The 19,404-nt window shown below is 41.7% G+C and overlaps 1 long non-coding RNA gene across 13 annotated transcripts in view; it reads right to left on the reverse strand.

Moving 5' to 3' along the window:
• Positions 1 to 6,220: 6,220 nt before the first annotated feature.
• LOC108351529 (uncharacterized) overlaps positions 6,221 to 19,404 on the reverse strand; it is an 83,576-nt gene continuing 70,392 nt past the window's right edge. For 3 of the 13 annotated variants that reach the window (XR_015625870.1, XR_015625869.1, XR_015625873.1), the window contains one exon: positions 6,221 to 9,306. This is a non-coding gene — a long non-coding RNA (uncharacterized LOC108351529). Of the gene's footprint in view, positions 9,307 to 9,880; positions 10,440 to 19,404 lie in introns of those variants that run through there. The other 10 variants (XR_015625886.1, XR_015625879.1, XR_015625878.1 and 7 more) reach the window with 5 other exon arrangements.

The raw sequence follows: 19,404 nt of genomic DNA on the forward strand, positions 1-19,404 counted from the left end.
AATTCTCTTAAATGAGAATATGTGTGTGTGAGTGTGTGTATGTTGTGTGTGTGTGTGTGTGTGTGAGAGAGAGAGAGAGAGAGAGAGAGGGAGAGAGAGAGAGAGAGAGAGAGAGAGAGAGAGAGAGAATCAGAAACAAGGAAACAAGGGAGGAAGCATCACTACAGCCTACTAATACTATGAAAACTTTCTGTCCAGAGTTCGATGCAATGCACATACTCCCTAAATTAGACTGCCCAAGGTAAGTCACTTTACATACCCATTGACAAGGACACCCAAGGAATCAATGAGTGTATTAGTGGATAACAAGCATAATGAAGAAATAAATTCTGGGCTGGAGAGATGGCTTAGAGGCTAAGGGACCTAAATTTGACTACAAACATCTACATGAATCACAGATACCCATCATTCCATCTCCATGAGGACCCAATTCCTCTGGCCTGTGTGGCATCTGCACTCAATGCACATACCTGTAAACACCACACACACACACACACACACACACACACACACACGCACACACACACACACACACACACACACACACACACAATTTAAAAGCACTAAAATAAATCTCATAAAATTTAAAAAGAAAGAAATTTTTGCCTAACTGGAGGCAAGAAAGATTTGTACCAGAATTTCCTTGTTTCTAGGCTGTTTTGTTGTTTTTGTTATTGTTGCTGCGGCTGCTGCTGCCTCAGTTCTTTTGCTTGCTTGTTTGTATTGTTTTGTTGTGTTTTGTCTTTGAATCAGGACCTATGTAGCACAGACTACAAACTAGCAGCTGTCTTCCTGTCTTAGTCCCTGTTAAATTCTGGGATTACAGGCATGTATTACTACAACAGGATAGATTTGTAAAAGATAGCAGTAAAAGCGTAACTATTTAAAAATAAAAAGACTTGCAGACTGACTTTTAATCAAAATTACAAAAACACACTTCATACAAGGTACCTTTTTATTTTAACTACACTTATTTTTAGGTAATGACAGGTTCACACGCATATTGTCTTGGTCAAGGTTAATGTTGCTGTTTCGAAACACCATGACCAAAGAGCTTGGGAAGGGAAGGGTTTATTTGGCTTACATACCTAGCATTATAGTTCATTGAAGGACACCAAGGCAGGAACTCAAGTGGGGTAGGAACCTGGGGGTGGGAGCTGATGCAGAGGCCATGGAGGAGTGCTTACTACTAATGCTTTGCTCAGCCTGCCTTCTTACAGAAGCCAAGAGCACCGGCCCAGCGGTAGATAGAGTAACATTAAGAGTATGAGGTCACAGTCTTGGAATGGAGGACTGACACGTGAAAATACATGGGACATGTGGTCCTCACTTATCTTTAACTAGAGTTACAGAAGTTCTTGTGATGCCTCCGTGTGTGTGTGTGTGTGTGTGTGTGTGTGTGTGTGTGTATCTTGTGTGTCTATGTGCGTGCGTCTGTGTGTGAGTTGCTGTGGATTGAACCTTGAATCACTGAGATTCAAGTCAACTGCTCTACCACTCAGCCATATCTTCTCCAGAACCAATTTGTACTATAATAAATACTTCACCATTTCGAGTTCCTGTCAAATACCTAACATATGTTTTAAATATTCTCATCCATATTTTCACTGTTAATATGTAGAAATAAAATTGTTTTATATACTTCTTTTGCATAGATAACTTATTAGTTGTAAATGTTTTGTTTTGTTTTTTTCAGAAAATACCTTTAAGAAAATAAAGGGACAAGTTACAAACTGGAGGGGGGAAATTCCAAATTTGACACATGAAAGAGGACTCGTGTCCAGAACTATCAATATTCAATAATGAAAATGCAAACAAGGAAATTAAAAGGCAGGCAGTGTGCTGGGAAAACACTATTCACAATTCGTTCATACACCAAGTCCCTGCTTAATATCCACCAGTAGTTCGGGGCATGTAAATGAAAATCGTGATGAGGTATGGCTACAAACCCTAATCAAATATTTCATCTGAAATTCTTGACCACATCAAATGGCATTGAGGATATGATAACTCTGGGGCACTTGTCTCCAGAGAAGGATACAAAAAGAAGCAATTACTTTTAGGAGCAGTTCTTTAACAAGGTTAAATATCTCACAATCTCCTCATTCAGCTTTTCAATTATTTTTTTCCCAAGAGGTGAAAATGTGTGTTAATACAAAACCGTATTGTCCTTTACTTAGGTAGATCAACAACAACAAAAAAAGCCTTAAATATTTGCATACAATAGCAGTGCATGAGGAAAAAGAGGTCATGGATTTGAGAGAGCAGGGAAGGGGTTATGAGGAGTTGAGGGAGGAATGGGAAGGGAGAAATGTAATTAGATTACAATCTCTAAAATAAACAAAATTGAAAAAATATATACATATACATACATATATACATACATACAAACATACATACATACATACATACAGTGTAGTGTTAATCATCCCAAACACCCAGGTAAACATATTCATGCACTATACGTTCTAATCCACAAGGTAGTAAAGACACCAGGGAGATTAATCAGTCAGCTGGAAGTGTGCAAGGTGGCCAGCTAGATTACGAGAGGTGGTTTATGTCACTTAATTAGATGAGACACTCCTTTTCTTCTCTGACATCTTTTGCGTAACCGCTTGGGCGAACAAGCCAGTCATCAGCCGGAGCTTTCTGTTGCTCCGTTCCTACCTAAGGCTGGGAGGACAATGCGTGGACTTGTGTGTATTTCTTTTCCTCGTCATTGCCAAGGCTGACACTTTCTATTTAAGTGTTTGGATGACACAGGCTGCTTTCTAGGTTAGCCATGTTTAAAGCGTCCCCTTTGCTGCTAGACATCTAAATTCGTTACTAACAGAGGAAGTCCAAAAGTGACTGACGTCTCCCAGGTGTTGAAAAGACAGTGTCGATGTGTCGTTGCCATAGCGTTCAAATCTGCTTCTGGCTGCTTTCCTTCAATGCATCATAGGGCTGTTCAATTATCTGGAGGGAACATTGCTGTATCCTGGTGAGATAATTCATCAGACTTTGAAAGAAGTCAATGATGTTCTTACTTGCCAGCAGGCTCATAAATTTATGGGAGCCAAAGAATGTTTCTAGCTGTTGTTATGATGCTATGAATATTCTATGATTTTTAAAAAAAAACATGAATATATTTTAAAAAAAATCTTGGATAAGAAGAAACTTCATTAAAGAAGAAATAGAAATAGACTTCCGCCTCTTCAAGCAGTCTACACATACTGGTCAGAGAGACAAGTATCACTAATGCTTTCTGTGTTTAATCTTCTTAAGGACAAGAATATGATGCTTGTTTATAACATCTTACGCACTTTTGCTACCTCGTGTCATATTTCTTACCTGCTTGATATTATTCTTACCCATCAGCAGTTCACAGAAATAATAATATTTTCATGTGAACTGAGTCATGTAGCTTGATAGAGAAGAAAACTCAAGACTATATCCTAAAATTTCGCCACTATCAGGAAAATCACCCAAGGACCTTGGATTTGTGACGGTCTTAATGCTTCTAAGTCTTATTTCTGAGTAAGCTGGCATTATTTCTTCTACTCACTAATTTTTTTTCTTTTGGGAGTTCATTACATGGTTCCTGGATTAACTCATCAAAAAAAAAAAAAACAAAAACAAAAACAAAACAAAACAAAACAAAAAACCCATGTCTTTTTTTTATTTTTTTATCTTTATTAATTTGGGTAGTTCTTATTTACATTTCGATTGTCATTCCCTTTCTCCCTTTCCCGGTTTTCCGGGCCAACATCCCCCTAACCCTTCCCCCTCCCTTCTCTATGGGTGTTCCCCTCCCCATCCTCCTCCCATTACCGCCCTCCCCCCAACAATCACATTCACTGGGGGTTCAGTCTTGGCAGGACCAAGGGCTTCTCCTTCCACTGGTGCTCTTACTAGGCTATTCATTGCTACCTATGAGGTTGGAGCCCAAGGTCAGTCCATGTATAGTCTTTGGGTGATACTAAGGGTTGAACCCAAGGCTTCCTACATGCCAGGAAGACTTTGAGAGAGGGTCTTACTGAATTGCCACGATTTTTAGCCTCAAACTTGCCTGAGCCTCAGGAAGAGCTATGATTGCAGATACATTCCACCTACTGTGGTTCTTAATGTCATTTTGGAGGCTGTTTATAAATGTCCATCAGATGGAATGATTTCACAGACAATTACTGGTTTCAAAGTGGGATTTTTTAAATAAAGTTTTTTGAAAGCAGGTTGTGCTTAATTTAGTTTTCCCTGATGCACACTACAGTAATAACGTGCCCTCGGGAAAGTGCCCAAAATGATAGGTATGGAGAGGGCGTGGCAGGTTCTGGGAACAGGCTGGCTTTGTGTTGGCTGAAAGTCACCTGTTGACTTGCATACAAGCCAGTAGAAAGCTGTTAGCATTGCGCTGCGCCAAACACTGTTTTCTAAAGTTCGAAACAATTTTTCCCCTGAAGAGTCCCTCATTTTCTAAGGATTCAGTTTGAGAACAGCTGCGCTCTGCAAATAATCAACACTCTGTCAGTTCGCAGCTCAGAGGAGCAACAGCACCCGGGAACTTGGCATAGCAAAAGTTCATACCTTTCTTGACCGTTTGTGAAATACACTGATCTCTGCAACCTGGGGAGCATAGCCAGTTCTCCTACAACTGAAACGGGTCTTAAAAGGTTACATTTACAACATGGAATGGATTATAGCTTTTTTTCTTGGTATAGTCAATAATCATTACTACGGAAAGAAAACATCCCCACTCTACGTGATTCTTTTGTATGGGAGTAAGGAGGTGCTCATAATTTATTCCGCTGAATGCTAGTGTGCCCAGTTCTTTTCTTCAAAGGCGTGTTTGAGTGGGCATAGGTTGACACGACTGCCATAAATGTTTTGTGTACTTTTTGTTCATATGAATAAATGTCCCGTGGAGAATGACGGCATTTCCTGGCCACAGGCAGTTGAAGCAAAGTGAGAGGAGAGATCTTTGTATGCCTTGAGGTTTATAGTCACTTCTTCTCTCTTCCTCACTGAACACCTACTTCTGACTACCCTTCCCGTCTTGATGTGTTTTAAGAGTTTACCCATCAAGTTACTGAGTACGTGGATGTGAACTTAGTACTAAGAGAAACCAAAGAGTCATGATAGAAAGGGCAAAGATAGACGGAGAGACTTGGAGAGTGTCCATGTCGAATTGTGTGCTATGGGTGGTGAATACAACAGCGATTGGGTAATGAGAAGGTCATTGTGTTGGAAAGTTCTTTGGGTATTACAACAGGAATATGGGGAGTGTTGGGAGGGAGGCCTTAAGAGCTTGACAAAATTTACAGAAGACTGGATAGCTACCCACAGAGCAATAGACTCTAAGAATAAGCTCCCTGAGTTAGCACTGCTCCCTCAGTTGCAAGAATGCTGGTCCTGGATTTGCACCATCTGTTTCCCATCCTTCACCACTCAACACGCACCTCAAAATCCCAGGACAGCAAATGTGACTGTCCTGGCACAAGGGAGGTATCAAGTCTTCATTGTGCAGATGAGGTCATCTCAATCTGCAATCTACAAACATTTGAGACAAGTGGCTTTGTCTATGGTGGGATAGCACAGAAGTCAGGGGTCTCAAAACCCTTCCTCTGAGAAGCACCTCTGCATTTTTAACCACATAGCTGCTCTTCTGTTGGCATCACAGACTGACCAGGACAAGAAGAATAATCTGAACCTGAACACCCTTCCCACAGTCCTTAGGATCATAAGCTACACAGCACCTCCCACTTCCTAAGCAACACCTCTGAACGGGGCTTCCATTTGCTCTTGGGTAAATGACCTCCTGAACCACCCCACTTTCTGTGTTTCCTGATTATTGTGAGGATTAAGAGCAGTTCAGACGAAAACCTATCACACATAAGCACAAAGTAAGCGGAGGCATCTAGTGTGCTATTCTTTTTTTTTTTTTTTTTTCCGGAGCTGGGGGACCGAACCCAGGGCCTTGCGCATGCTAGGCAAGCGCTCTATCACTGAGCTAAATCCCCAACCTAGTGTGCTATTCTTAAACAAACGAATCTAGAATAAGCAGAAATGGTTAGGTAGGTTACACCCCACTCCTTTGTCAACTAAGTATTCCTTGGCTTTAAAAACGTCCAATGGACCCTCTGTAAGCCAGTAATGGGGGTAAAGTGAGTCTTGTTTTGAGTTGAAAAAGGCAGGCTGTATTCGTTATTTTTCTATTGCTGTGATAAAACACGACAAACAACTTAGAGAAGAAAGAGTTTTATTTCGGGCTTTTGGGCTAACCCTTTCCAAAGAGTTAGAGTCCATAATGGTGGAGCAGAGGGATCAGAGGGCTGGAACAGGGCTCACGTAATGAACCACAAACAGGAATCCAAGAAGCCACCCTTGAAATGGTGAGAGTCTTTTGAAACCTCAAAGCCCTCCCTCAGTGACTACTTCCTCCGTTAAAGTCACACCTCCTAGTCCTCCCACAAACACCAGCCAATTAGGGAAGACATATTTACATACATGCCCTGAGGATCATGGGAGAGAACTCATTCAAAGCGCCGCTGGTATAGGGGTTTTCTGAAACGATTTACGAGAAGATGGCATTTAATATTGTGTTTTGGAACATGCCCATTCACAGTTTTATTTTGTTTGTTTTGTAAGGTGATTGACAGCTTGAGGTCACGTTTATGTTACCTGCTGCTGCTAGTTAGACCACTTGTGACCTTGAGCACTGCCCTAATCACCATATTCATGATTATCTTCCCAGTCTATTTTCAGTGTTTTGCGTATAGTTATATTTGGACCGTCATTAGACCTGAAATTGCATAGCAAGTAAAGGAAAACACTGTGTGCTGATAGGAGTAAACTATTTATTTTATTTTACTCTGAGGGGCTCTGATTTTCACTACAAAGTAAAGGCAGGGACAGACATAAGTTTGGAACCTACGGGGTGAATTGTGGATGGAGAATTACAACCGCAGGCGGTAATATCCCGGGTCTACATCTTTTAGAGATACTCTGAGAGAACCAGACAGAAGGCAAACAGCACAAATCAGCCAAGCTATCAAACCAGGTGAAAAAAAGACCAATACGCATACACGAGATACGTATTTTCAGCTATGGCTTTATGAGACTGGGCTCAATCCTCTCGTTTTCTTGTATTGGATCAACAGACATTCTAGGTGCCTAGGCCTTGAAGACCTTCTGTCTGGAGTTAGTGGAAGACAAAAAGACCTCACAGGCTGTATCTGAACAATTACTGTATGCTAACCCTTTTATTCCAACTTGGCTGTGGCGAATAGATCCCCAGCAGGCTTCAGAGTCCTTGAGGGACAATGTGGCAGTCTCATGGTGCCTTGCTCAATGGCTCAATGTTGCACATATCATCAGAAACTCGCCGTGTCCTTGCTTCTTCAGGGCTGTCATCTAGCCCCTGATCAATAGATTTGATTGATGGATGCATTCCGTCCCTTTCCATGGTGGATTGGTTCTAAGTTGCATCTCATGGGGGCTTTCACATGTTCTTGATCAATTAAAATATCCTGCAATTCTCCTGCTCTGTAGCTCAGGTTTTAAACAATGATTCACCAGCCCACATGGGCATCATGAGATGAATACGGGGCTTCAAAAATGATTGGCAGCAGTGAAAGTTTTCTGAACACATCCCAAGCAGATCAACCCACAGTTAAATGCCTAACAGACCTGGGCTGTAGCTGGCTGCTCACTCCTATCAAGTTGTACAATTTCACTGTAGCCTTCGTTCTGAGACCCCGTGTGCACCTTGCAAGCCATTATGCCTAAAAATACCAGCAAATACTACATTAGGTATGTTAACTTTCAAACTTGGACAAGTCTCACTTGGTACCTGTGGCTCCTCCTAGCAGTTCTCACTGCCCTCTACTCTAACTTAACCCTTTCCCTCTCAGGGGCTGGACTTCACTTTCCTTCCCTCAGCCTGTTCGCTTTACAACACAGTCATTTTGACTACACCAGTCTCTTGATCTCTTGGCCCAGGCTGCCTCTTAGACTGGGACTCCTCTCTTACTCTCCCTTCCCCTCTCTCCTCTCATTGTCTGGCTGAGTTTGCCTGCCATCTTCCTCCTGGACTCGCCTCTCTGCCTGCTTTCTCCTTGTATGTACAATAGAAATCTCCATACTATAAAAGTAGCCATGTCCTCCTCCTCAATTCCATTCAATGTATTGTAATGTTTTTACAGTACAATGCTTCCTGCTCTTTTAGAAACATTACTGTAGTTCACTCATGAGAAAAGAAGGCTTTTAATATTTCCCTGCCGTCTTTCTCAATACTTGTGTTAAATTTGGAATCTTTTGATTGTATTGTGTGATGTTAGAGCTTTGTTTCTTTTTTAAGATTGTTATTTGAGATGCCCACTTCAGTTTCTCTCTCTCTCTCTCTCTCTCTCTCTCTCTCTCTCTCTCTCTCTCTCTCACACACACACACAAATAATTAAATGGATTTTTGACTTGCCATTTTCCAGCAATTTCTGAAATGCCACTAAATGTACTTCTGCTGCTCTGTGCTACAAATTGGTCTTCAAAGTGGCGATCTCAGCATTGATGAAGCACAATCAAAATATCAATCAACTCTGGAAAATGTTGAAGCTTCACATCCTGACATATCAAGCACTCTGCCAAGATTTAGTCCTTTATAAAAGGACAAAAACGCATCAATCTCATTAATATTCGATCTGTTTTAATCTTTAATTAGTGGTAGAATTATATGTATGCCCAAGAATCAGAAAATAAGCTTTCTTACTGGTTATTGTTAATAAATACTAGATTCGCATGTGCATTTAATATACATACCTGGGATTGCATAGAAATTCCTTGCACAAAAGAAGTACCAAATGGGAAAAGTTTAGAAAACCCTAATTATGACTTTCTCCCTCTTTCTGTCCCATTCTCCTTCCCTCTGCCTTCCCTTCTTTCATTTTCTTTCTATTGCTATGTATTTACTCAAGAAATCTAATCCTTTCTTATGTTAAATTTTCTGCATTCTCTGTTTAGCTGATTATACTTCAAGGTCCCCTTTGAAGATCAAACTGTCTCTCTCCCTGTCTCTGTCTCTGTCTCTCTCTGTCTCTCTGTATTTGTGTGTTGTTGTTAATATATGTTTATAATTGCATATATTATATTTGTACATATTTATATATGATCTGCTTGCAAATTGTGTGATGACTGGCCAAGAACAGCATTCTCTGCTCTCTTGATGATGACTTGCTGTTGTTTTCCAACTCCAGTGCTTTGCCTCTTCTCCTGTGCTGAGGTAAAACGAGACTCATTTCCTGCTCCTTCCTTGGAGGTTAGAATGACTCACCTGTGCTGGAAATAGATTTCAATATTGAGATGTACCAAGTTATGAATATATATATACATATATATATCCAGATTTAAAGTGTCATGCACAATTTCATATACATTAAGATGGAGAGATGGATGGAAAGTGAATAGATAACTTAGTCAATAGAAAAGTATTTATAGCTTAAATACTTTCAATATATATTAGTAGTAAAAGCAAAAAAAAAGAATATATGAGTATTAAGCAAAAGAGGACAAAACCGGCCACTGTATTAAACAGAGTGATGTGCTCTGCAGGAATTCTGCATGATTGTGACAGATCAGGTGCAGTCTTGGCTTTGTTTACTGTATGTCATGATTACAGTGGCTGACCCATAGGAGGAGCCAGCTAGCAAGTTATTTTCCAATTGTACTTCTGTTCAATTACCCAGACTTCACATATGACTGTATCAATTAACAGTAATCATAAGTGAAGGGACACCAGCAACACGGAAAGTTAAAACTTAAGTTCTATTACTTTTATAATCTTGGGGGACTTTCCGCTAGATGTCTGAGGCATTATAGAGAGACAGAGGCAGAAAAGAGACTAGAGTCTAGCTCAACAGACTGGACTGTTTATTTCAAGCAGTCTCCATGGAAAAGGGGGCCTGTGGGTAGAGGGAGCTCAGGGCAGGGAGTGGGCTGTAACTTTATGTAGGTAAGATGAAGATGTCGTTTGTGTTCAAGGGGTCCACAGTGGTTCTGCAGTTTATCTTTCCTTGGGCCTAGGTTACAGCCATAGTGTGCTAGGATAGTTTGGAATTCTCTCTGACCTTGAACCGTCGGCTTCAACCTGGACAGCTTATCTCTACAGGTATTCCTTTCTGTGTCATTTGTAGGAATCTTATCCTGTGGCCAAGGCATCCCATCACTTCCTGAGAAGTAAATGTCAAGACCTTGGTTGTAGATATCATCCAGGAGCAACTTCACAGGTTCCAAGGCTTCCTTTCAAGAATAAGGCAGGAAGGCAAGCGAAACGCCATCCTCACACCTGGGAATGGACACTTCCTCATCCTCTTAGGACAGAAAACTTCTGAAAAGAGCATTGCGGAAGTGCCCAGTGTGCCTGAGGAAGTGTGGCACTTCCAGGTGGTCTGCCAGAGTCTCCTGAGCAAAAGCTGGAGAAACAACAAAGTAAGGAAGAGACTTCTTCATGCGTCCACATCAAGGAAACCTACATTAACCTTAGGTTTTGGCGGGGAGGTGAGGTAGAATGCAAAATAATTTATGGGGAAAATGACAGGTTATTGTAAGCAAGGGCTTACTGAAGCTACCCACTGGCCCACTCTGTAGTTAGAAAAAAAAGTTGATTGGGGAACAAACTGCCAAGCTATTCCTCGGGGTGGCATGGTGGTGGGGTAGTGTAGAAGAACAAAAATGGAGGAGAAGCAAGCAGAGTTTATATGGCAGTCAGTAGGGTGAGGGCTTTCAGCTGAGCTAATTCAGGCTGTTCAGACTGACCAGAAACTAGAACCCTTTGCCAGAGGTAGTGGACTTTTGTGGGTAGATTAAGGGGGATTCTGGGTAAACAGAAATGTATCTTAGGAGATCCACTTTTCTGGTAAACGGCTTTTGTTTACACAGAAGCCAGAGTCTTTCCTTCAGGACATTGTCCCTGGCAGTGCCATTTGGTGTGGCAGCACTGGACTTAATAGCTTGTTGAGGGACTAATGGGGATAGGAGGGAAAAAAAGTCCTAAGAGATTTCTTCCTGCCTGGAGAGTGGTTGGTATGGAGAAAGGGACCTGAAAAATAAGACAGTGAAAGAGGGTACAGGCTTTGGGGTTATGTCCTGTGGGGAACTTGAATTCATTGTCCCGTTTTTGCAATATCACTGCATTTTAGCCGAAGGAGTAACAAAATAGACGAAGGACTAACAAAATCATCTTTAAACACTAGAAGAAACAATGATTCAATTTCAGAGTGGAGAAAAAAAAACTAAGTGGCAGCTGAGACAGGGTGTTCTTAAAGCACTTAGGAACAGGAGGCCCTGTGACACCAGGAGGGAGACTGACCGCTCAGAGCTGGAGCCCTTCAGCTGAGGTGAAAAATACCCAGGGGACTGGAAGGGTTGAAGAGAATAACGACATGAATTTTGTCAGTGAGTTTGAGATGTTTCATCCACGTACAGATGTTTCATGGAAAGCAGACTTGGGAGGAGGGCCCATAAGGCAGAGGCCCTGAGGAGAGCAAAGCAGGCAGAGATGTGGTTAGCTAATGGACAGCCCTGTTCCACAGGTCAACGTAGAGAGGTTCACAGAGCAAAGATTCATTAAAACCACCATTGTTAGAGGTCAGCTAAGAGACTGGATATGAATTTTGGCCTTAATAACTTCAGCATAGGCCGTTGAGGTCAAAGCAACACGATTCCAAGGTGAGTTTCAGGAAGAAAAACAAGACAGACTTTGGATTTCTCCTTAAATCAATTTGTTGTAAAGATAACTTGAGTTTTTAAATGCTTGGCATGAGCCTGAGAGAGGAGCTCAATGTAGAAGGCTTGCCTAGCTCTGTCTATGTGCTGCATTTGGGACCCAGTACTAAAACAAAACAGCAAAACAAACCAAAGACTGAAGTCTACCTGGGAGTGTAAGAGATACAGCAGAATTTTGTTGATTTCTTTCCAAAATATGAAAATGCTCATGGGAATTCCATCAGGTTGAAGATAGAAAGTCCCAGGGTAGAAAGAGGGAGCCTATAAGAGCTGAAAGGACATGGGTAAATGCTCCAGATGAAAGGACGGTGTTAGGGTTTGAAACTAAGTGTTTCCACCAAGTTCACATTTTCAATGCTTGGTCCCCAGGTGGTGATCCTGAGCTGACAAGCTCGGGAACCTTTAAGACATTGAGTCTACTGGTTAGATGCAGACCATTAGGGGGTGTGTCTTTTAAGATTGTAGCACACCACCTGTGACAATCCCGTTCTCTATCTCCTAACCCAATGCCAAAGGAGCATCCTAGCCCCCCACAGATAGAGTCTGTTCCCCTTCCTTAACGGCATGATCTCTCGTGATCAGACTGGTGGCCGGACAGGGAAAGCAAGACAGAAAGGCTGGGGGTGATGGCGAGCTCACACAACAGGTGAGTGAAGTGACGATTTGTTGGGAGGCAGGCTTCAGTAAGCAGCTTCTTTAGTTGAGGAACGGAGGCTATTTCAACTTTTGCGGAGTGGCAGAAGTTCTCATTGGCTGAGGCTAAGGTGCTGAGGATCCCTCATTTGCAATTCCAGGTGTACATGACTTTGTAAGGGGAAAGAAAATTTAACCTGGCTTTTGGGCTATGTGGCCTCTTCTGGTGGGGCAAAGGTGGGGGCACAGGTCTACACGTGCTGGGACATTCAGACCCAGGGCAGGGAGGACAGAGTCCTACTCCTGTTGGTCTCGAGATGAAATTTCCAGGTTCGGACTTGCCTTGACCCTATTCTTGCTCCAGCCCTCCTCCCCAAGGCTTCATGGCTCCCTTGGCCCTACCTTGGATCAGGCCTGCCTTCAACCAAGCCTTCGTCCATCCATGCCTTCCTCTGACAGACTGACCCTTGGAAGTTGCAAGCAAAATAACTCCTTCCTCTCTTCTGCTGTGTCTATGAGGTTTGTTGTGCCCCCCCAACCCCCAACAGTAACACAAAAGTAACCAGTGCAGAAAGAAAACAAGAAGAAAACCGAAAAAATTATGGTCTTGATGGGATAATCCTCACAGTCAAATTTGGGACATGTTTGAGTTATCTGACAGGGGGCAGCTACTCATGAATTGGAATTTGGTGTTTTGTTGCAAGAAGGCGACACAGTAACACTTGGTATTGTTGTGTCAGGAAGTGCTCATGAACCACAAAAGACCACCAAGGAGCCGATTCCAATGCAATCACATCAGGGTCTCTTTATTCAAGCTCCAGCTTGGGCCACACCACCATCTCTGATGCAGCAGAATGGGAGGGGGGCAGCCCTAAATTAAGTTTTAGGCAAGCATTTATAGAGACAAGAAGGGGGTATCTAGCCTGGCACATATCTGATTGGGGAACCATTATGGCCTTTAACATAACTGGCTGGTGCTGAAAGCCAAACCATAGACTTAACTTCGGTTTTCCTCCTTATTGGTAGTCGTTAGGGAGTAAAGTGCCAGGGTCAGACTTGTAACGTGGGGGTACAGATTTGTTGGGGGAATAACCTGGAAACTGGTGCTAGGTGCTGACTTGTCAACCTTAGGTCCGTTTCTCTAAAATGGAGTCTGAACCCCAAAGATCTGGCCTCCCAGTACTGTAACAGGAAGCATGAAAGAAGGGACGAACACTTAGTACAGTGATAAAACACTCTATTCGCTCCCCATTGTCCTCTAAAACAATGATGAGTCTGGCTTGGGGACATACACTTTTACTTCCAGCCAGGGCTATGTAGAGGGAGTCTGATCTGATTTAATTTTATTAATATAATCAAATAATATCAAATTATATAAATAATGCACAAGTATTGTCTATGTAATGAAAGAAAGAAGAGAAATGAAAATGACAGAGACAGTAAAGTAGAGAGGAGGAAATAACGAAGTTGAGTGTGAGATGTGCTGTCTGGTTATAGATATTTGTAGAAGTTGGATGCCAGGGAAAGAGGAACTTTTCCTTTTAGAGTTTTTTTTTTAAATTTACTTTATGTTTATGTATGTGAGTACATTGTTACACTATTCAGACACACCAGAAGAGGGCATCAGAGCCCATTCCAGATGGTTGTGAGCCACCATGTGGTTGCTGGGACTTGAACTCAGGACCTCTAACCACTCTTAACCACTGAGCTCTTAACCACTGAGCCATCTCTCCAGCCCAGAAACAGTAACCTTTAAGAAGAGAACAATAAGGAAGAATTGCTGGGGAGAGCAAGCAGAAGTGTGGCCAGCTAACACAGAGAGCTGTGTTTACAATGATTCTGCTAAACATGTTTTGTGACAACTTCTAATACTACTAAGAAGCCCTTGAAAATCTTACTCATTAAAGAAAATACTGTCATTTGTTTTCTTAATCTCTGCCACAGCTGGTGTCTTATCAATATCTGTATAAGATTTATGAAAATGTCTTTGGAATGATACTAGAATTACAAACTTAACATTTAATATTCTTAGTATGTAGCAGTCTGTCTCGTGATCAATGAATGACTTTCTTTTTGCTGTGAAATCTGGAAGAAAATCATTGGGTTATAAAAGGAAACCATGTAAACTTTGCATAAATATATCTTAAAATATGGTCCACAAATCTTTGTGTTAGAAGTGTATCTGTGAGATCTTAATCTCGGGATAATATTTTATTGAAACTCTAGCATTTCTTTAATAATGGGCATTGCTTTGCAGATTTGGTTACATATTTGAATTTTCTATTGAATTTATAAGTGCCATTCGCTCTGATGGCTGCTCTGAGACAAATGTGCTCAGTTTCATTACATTGTACACTGGGCGTATGAAGTCGTTAAGATGGTAACTTTGTAGTGCTTATATGATTTGTTGTAATGCTGTTTAGTCTGGAAAGCATTTTTGGTGAAAATAAGATGTAAATAGTAAAACAGTGGCTTTGAAATTCAACTGAAAAAGCAATTGTGGTTTCAGTGGCATCTGTGTAAATCAGAGGAAAACATAATGTCCCCCCCTTTGTTAAAATATTGGGGAAATGATCGTTTTTAATTGTAGTACATTTCTGAATCTTCCCTGGTGGGATAGCTCAGCAGATTAAAGCACTTGATATCATGCTTGATTATCTAAATTGGGTCCCTGGGACCCATGTGGTGAAATGAGAGGACTGATTCTCCAGAAGTGGCCTCTGACCACACACACACACACACACACACACACACACACACACACACACGCTATGACACACATAACCCCTAACTCAGACACCCCAACACATCTACAACTTCATCCAGAAAATAAATAAAAATCCCTATAGTACATGAGGACTAATGTGGGGGGGTGTCATTCTCAATATATATTGGTAGACACCACTAATGTATCATATATTATTATATTGCAAGCTTATTAATTTGTTTGTTTAGATCTCATTATTTAATTGCCATAGCTATAAACATTTTAAAACATTCAATAAGACATGCTTCTAAACTTTGTATTCTCCAAGAAAGCCTCATTCATACTTTAACAGAACCATTAATTCTTCCCGAATTTCATACATTGCTCGGTAAGAGGATGCTTAAGAATCTTCCAGAAAACCAGAGCATTGAACCTGTTCTCATGGCAAGAAGGACCACATTTACCTTTTGAGTACTCACATATGTCACGTCAAGGGTAACTGCTAGAAGCTGAGCGGGAAACAGGTGTGTGTAGGGATGGAAATAAGTGGGTGGGGAGCTGATGCTAAGGTCCTGTTCTCCAGTTGGTTCTTGATCTACCTATAAAGATGCTAACAGTCAATATGTGGAACAGGCAGGACTTCTGGATCCCTGCAGGAAACCTAGTAGATGCAAGAGAGAAAGAGGAAAGGTGTTTTTTATCATGCCTGAAGGGAGAAATGCCAACCAGCCATGTGAGATCTCAGGCAGAGCAGCCATAGGTCATCTCTACGGGTGGGAGTTTGGGGTTTTGACCTGGGACTGAAGATGGCTGAAAAACTACAGCTAGGGCAGGTTGAGAGGTGATGAGCTAAGAGTATTGGGAAGGGCACATTAGCCTTGGGAGAATAGTTAGTTGTACCCAGCAGTTGAACTAAGAAGGCAGATTGAAAATGAACAACATGTGTGTGTGTGCACGTGTGTGAGCACGTGTGTTTTATCCTCAGATCCAATACTCTCTGGGTGGGGGCTGGTAGTGTGGCCCATTCTTGGAATTTAGGCAGGGTAGCCAAAGCTGCACACAAGTGTGCAGGGATCGAAGAGTAGCTACTGCAGTCGAGGAGCCCAAACTCATCACCAGAAGCAAAGTCACTGCAAATGTATCCCTGATAGAGTAGTTGGTACAAATGATGTCCACTCCATTTCAACCCTTGAGAATGTTTTGCTAATTGATCTATGGGACAAATGGAAAAGTAGCTGTGCTATGGCTTGATAGAGTATTATGGTTTGCTAAAGAGAAGCACTTTGTAAATGGAATGTATCGCTTTCATAAAACACTGTCTAAGTAGTGGTTCTTACCTTCCTAACGCCACCAGACCCTTTAATACAGTTCTTCATGTTGTGGTGACCTCAACTATAAATTTATTTTCATTGAAACTTCATAACTGTCATTTTGCTACTGTTATAAATTGTAATGTAAATACCTGACTACAGGGTATCTGATATGTGACCCATGTGAAAGGGGTTGTGACCCAGAGGTTTAGAGCCACTTTTTTAAAGGATGGTGGGCTGTGGTGTGGCACTCCAATAGAGCACTTGCGTAGCATACTCAGCATCCTGGCTCTGAGCCCCAGCATGGGTATGGATCTTCCGACTTGGCTGTTTATCAAACCTTTCCTCAAAAATGAACAAAGTGATTTTATTTCAAGGCAAACAATGGATAGTTTGTTGCCAGTGATAAAATTAAAGTTTTCAAGGGAGAGGACAAAGTGTGTTTGCCAGCATGGACATAATGTTTCTTAACATCTAAACACATCTATGAAACAATTTATATACTGTAATGTATCAACATTCAGGAGATCTGTAACTCTCAGTGGAATTTATTATTTCTAAGGAATAATAATGCTACTAAATCACCTACTTGTATGAGAAAAAAATTTATAGAATTTCATGTAATAGCAAAAGATTACCAATGTGAATTTATACCCACACTGTAACTATCCTTTAAGAAGAATGTCACCTTTCCAATTTTGGCATATCAATAAAACTACATTTATCTGAGGATGTAGAAATATACTCCCTTTTAAAATCAAGTATCAGAAGATAATAAAGTTTTTTTTCAAATACCTCAACCAAAATAATGACAAACTCAAGGCAGCAGTTAAAAAATAGTTATGGCTCTCACATGTACATAGTTATGGCCACTTTTAATTGTCAATTGAACACAATCTATAATCTCCTGGGAAGAAAGTCTCCATGAGGGACATTTCATGTTTCAAGAGGCTGTGTGTCCAATGGTTTCCTCTTGTACCAATGCAGCACAAGTTTGCAATGGCTTGAATACTAAGGGGACCAGATTGCAAAGAGATCAAACATTTAGTGGGATCACTGCCCCCTGCTGATGATAAAAGTCTGTTTCAAAGAATGCAAACATCTTCCCATTGCTTCTTGCACAACCTTCCCGGTGCTGGCAGCCTGTAACAGTCTATGTCTATATATTCTGACAGGTCACCAGAAATCTTGTTTTTGTGCTTTCTCTCCAGATACTTTTAGCATTGTGGACAATGAGAGCACGTAGTTTCCCTTTGTGCTTTTGGTTTGAGCCATGGTTACCCTTGTATCTTGGAACCAGTCCCCCAGTGCCTGTGGTTCTCCAGCACTACTCAGTAGGTTCCCTATGCCTCAGTCTCACCCTGCTCAGGGCGCCACGAATTGCAAACCACGAGTGCTTGGTGCGAGGATCTGAACTAAGTTCTAGATTTGGGCACTCTAGGTGCTGTTGCTCCAGAGTGAGCGCTCACTGACATTCTGTGAAGCTTTTATCCCGTCAGAGTTCAGGGTTCACATCAGGGGCAGAAAAACAATAAAAAGCATACAGAACATTTTTTATCAGTATCACAGATGTGCGCGGGATACAGAATGTGTCACAGCCAAATGGGGCTGCCCGCACAATGCCCTTGCGCTCATTAAGCTGCTTGGTAGAGGTGGACCTTGGCAATGGCTGACAGAGGCATTCCTCCCAGGTGAGCAAACAGTGTTCTATAAGAACTGGATGCTCACAGCAGGATAGTGTTAGAAAGTTTATCGCATATTACACGTGGTCAGCCAACTTGAAGGATATGAGGAGAAGTAAGCTGTGACAGAGTCATAGAGAGAAGGCCTCCTTATACGTGAGCCACTCAAGGATTAAAGGAAAGGCCCAAATCTCGTCTCTCGTTTCCCACAGAACTCATAGCCACAGAGTGCAAAAAGATTTAAATGAAATGTAGGAAATTATTTTAAATGCTTCAGAATACTTGAGGCCTACCCCGAAAGACTCTTTCCTATGTAGGGCAGAGAATTTCCTAGCATCCATGGGATGCCTGTGGTTCCTAGCGCTCTTCCTGGCAGTTCCTTGATGGATATCTGCTCGAATCGTTTTCCTCTTGCAAACTTCAGCTTTTACCCACAGGAGATGCGTGCACCCTTGGACCGGTTCCAACACAATTTCTTCCAAAGATTTTGAAAAATAAACAAAAGCTATTAAATTGCCAAGGAGCCTGAGAGGCTCTTAACAAACCAGTTGAAAGGAGACGTCTGGCATTAAGCCTATGAAAATTCTGAGAAATCCACGTACCAGGGGATGAAGGCTTATGAGTAAGAACCTGCTAAGATTCTTTGCAACAGTCCTATTGGTATTTTCCATCGAATTGGAGGCTAAGGTTTATAACAAATGAAAAGCAACAGTAACAGCAATAGAACAGACCAGGGAAAAGATACATTCTGTTTTATCTCAACATAACATTTTTATTGATTCTCTGGGAATTTCAAATCTCACACCCTAAACACACTCACTGTCCAGTCCTTCCATGTCCTCTGCCCCACCTTTGTGACCTCCCACTTAAAAAAAAGTACACGTAAAAACAAGTCCAATTTGTGTTGTCTGTATACTCATTGAACCATAGTCAAACTTTCAGTGGTCTGCCCCTTAAATGAAACCGAGTCCTTCCCCTCCCACACCACACCAGAAGCAATCAATTGTAGAGGGCTAACTTCAGCATCCCCATCACATTTTTAAGAGTTCTTTCTGCTGGCTTCCTTTTTCGGCTGTCTGCTACTTCTGTGGGGTAAGGTTTTTGGGGGAGGGGAAGGTTTGCCACAGAAGCCTTCCACGGCCCTCTTTATCAACTGTGTGTCTCCGGTCATCTACATCACAGCAAAGAGTAGCATTCTTGCTCCTCATAGTCAATGGGGAGCAGTCACTAGAGCTGAATATGCTGCATAGGAGATCAGATATAGGGCTAAGGTGAAGACACAGAGAAGAGGCAGTTTTGGGGGAAGAAGAGAAGTTCATGT

Source organism: Rattus norvegicus, chromosome 7 (assembly GCF_021556685.1).
Source record: "Rattus norvegicus strain SHRSP/BbbUtx chromosome 7, alternate assembly SHRSP_T2T, whole genome shotgun sequence".
NCBI lineage: Eukaryota > Metazoa > Chordata > Mammalia > Rodentia > Muridae > Rattus > Rattus norvegicus.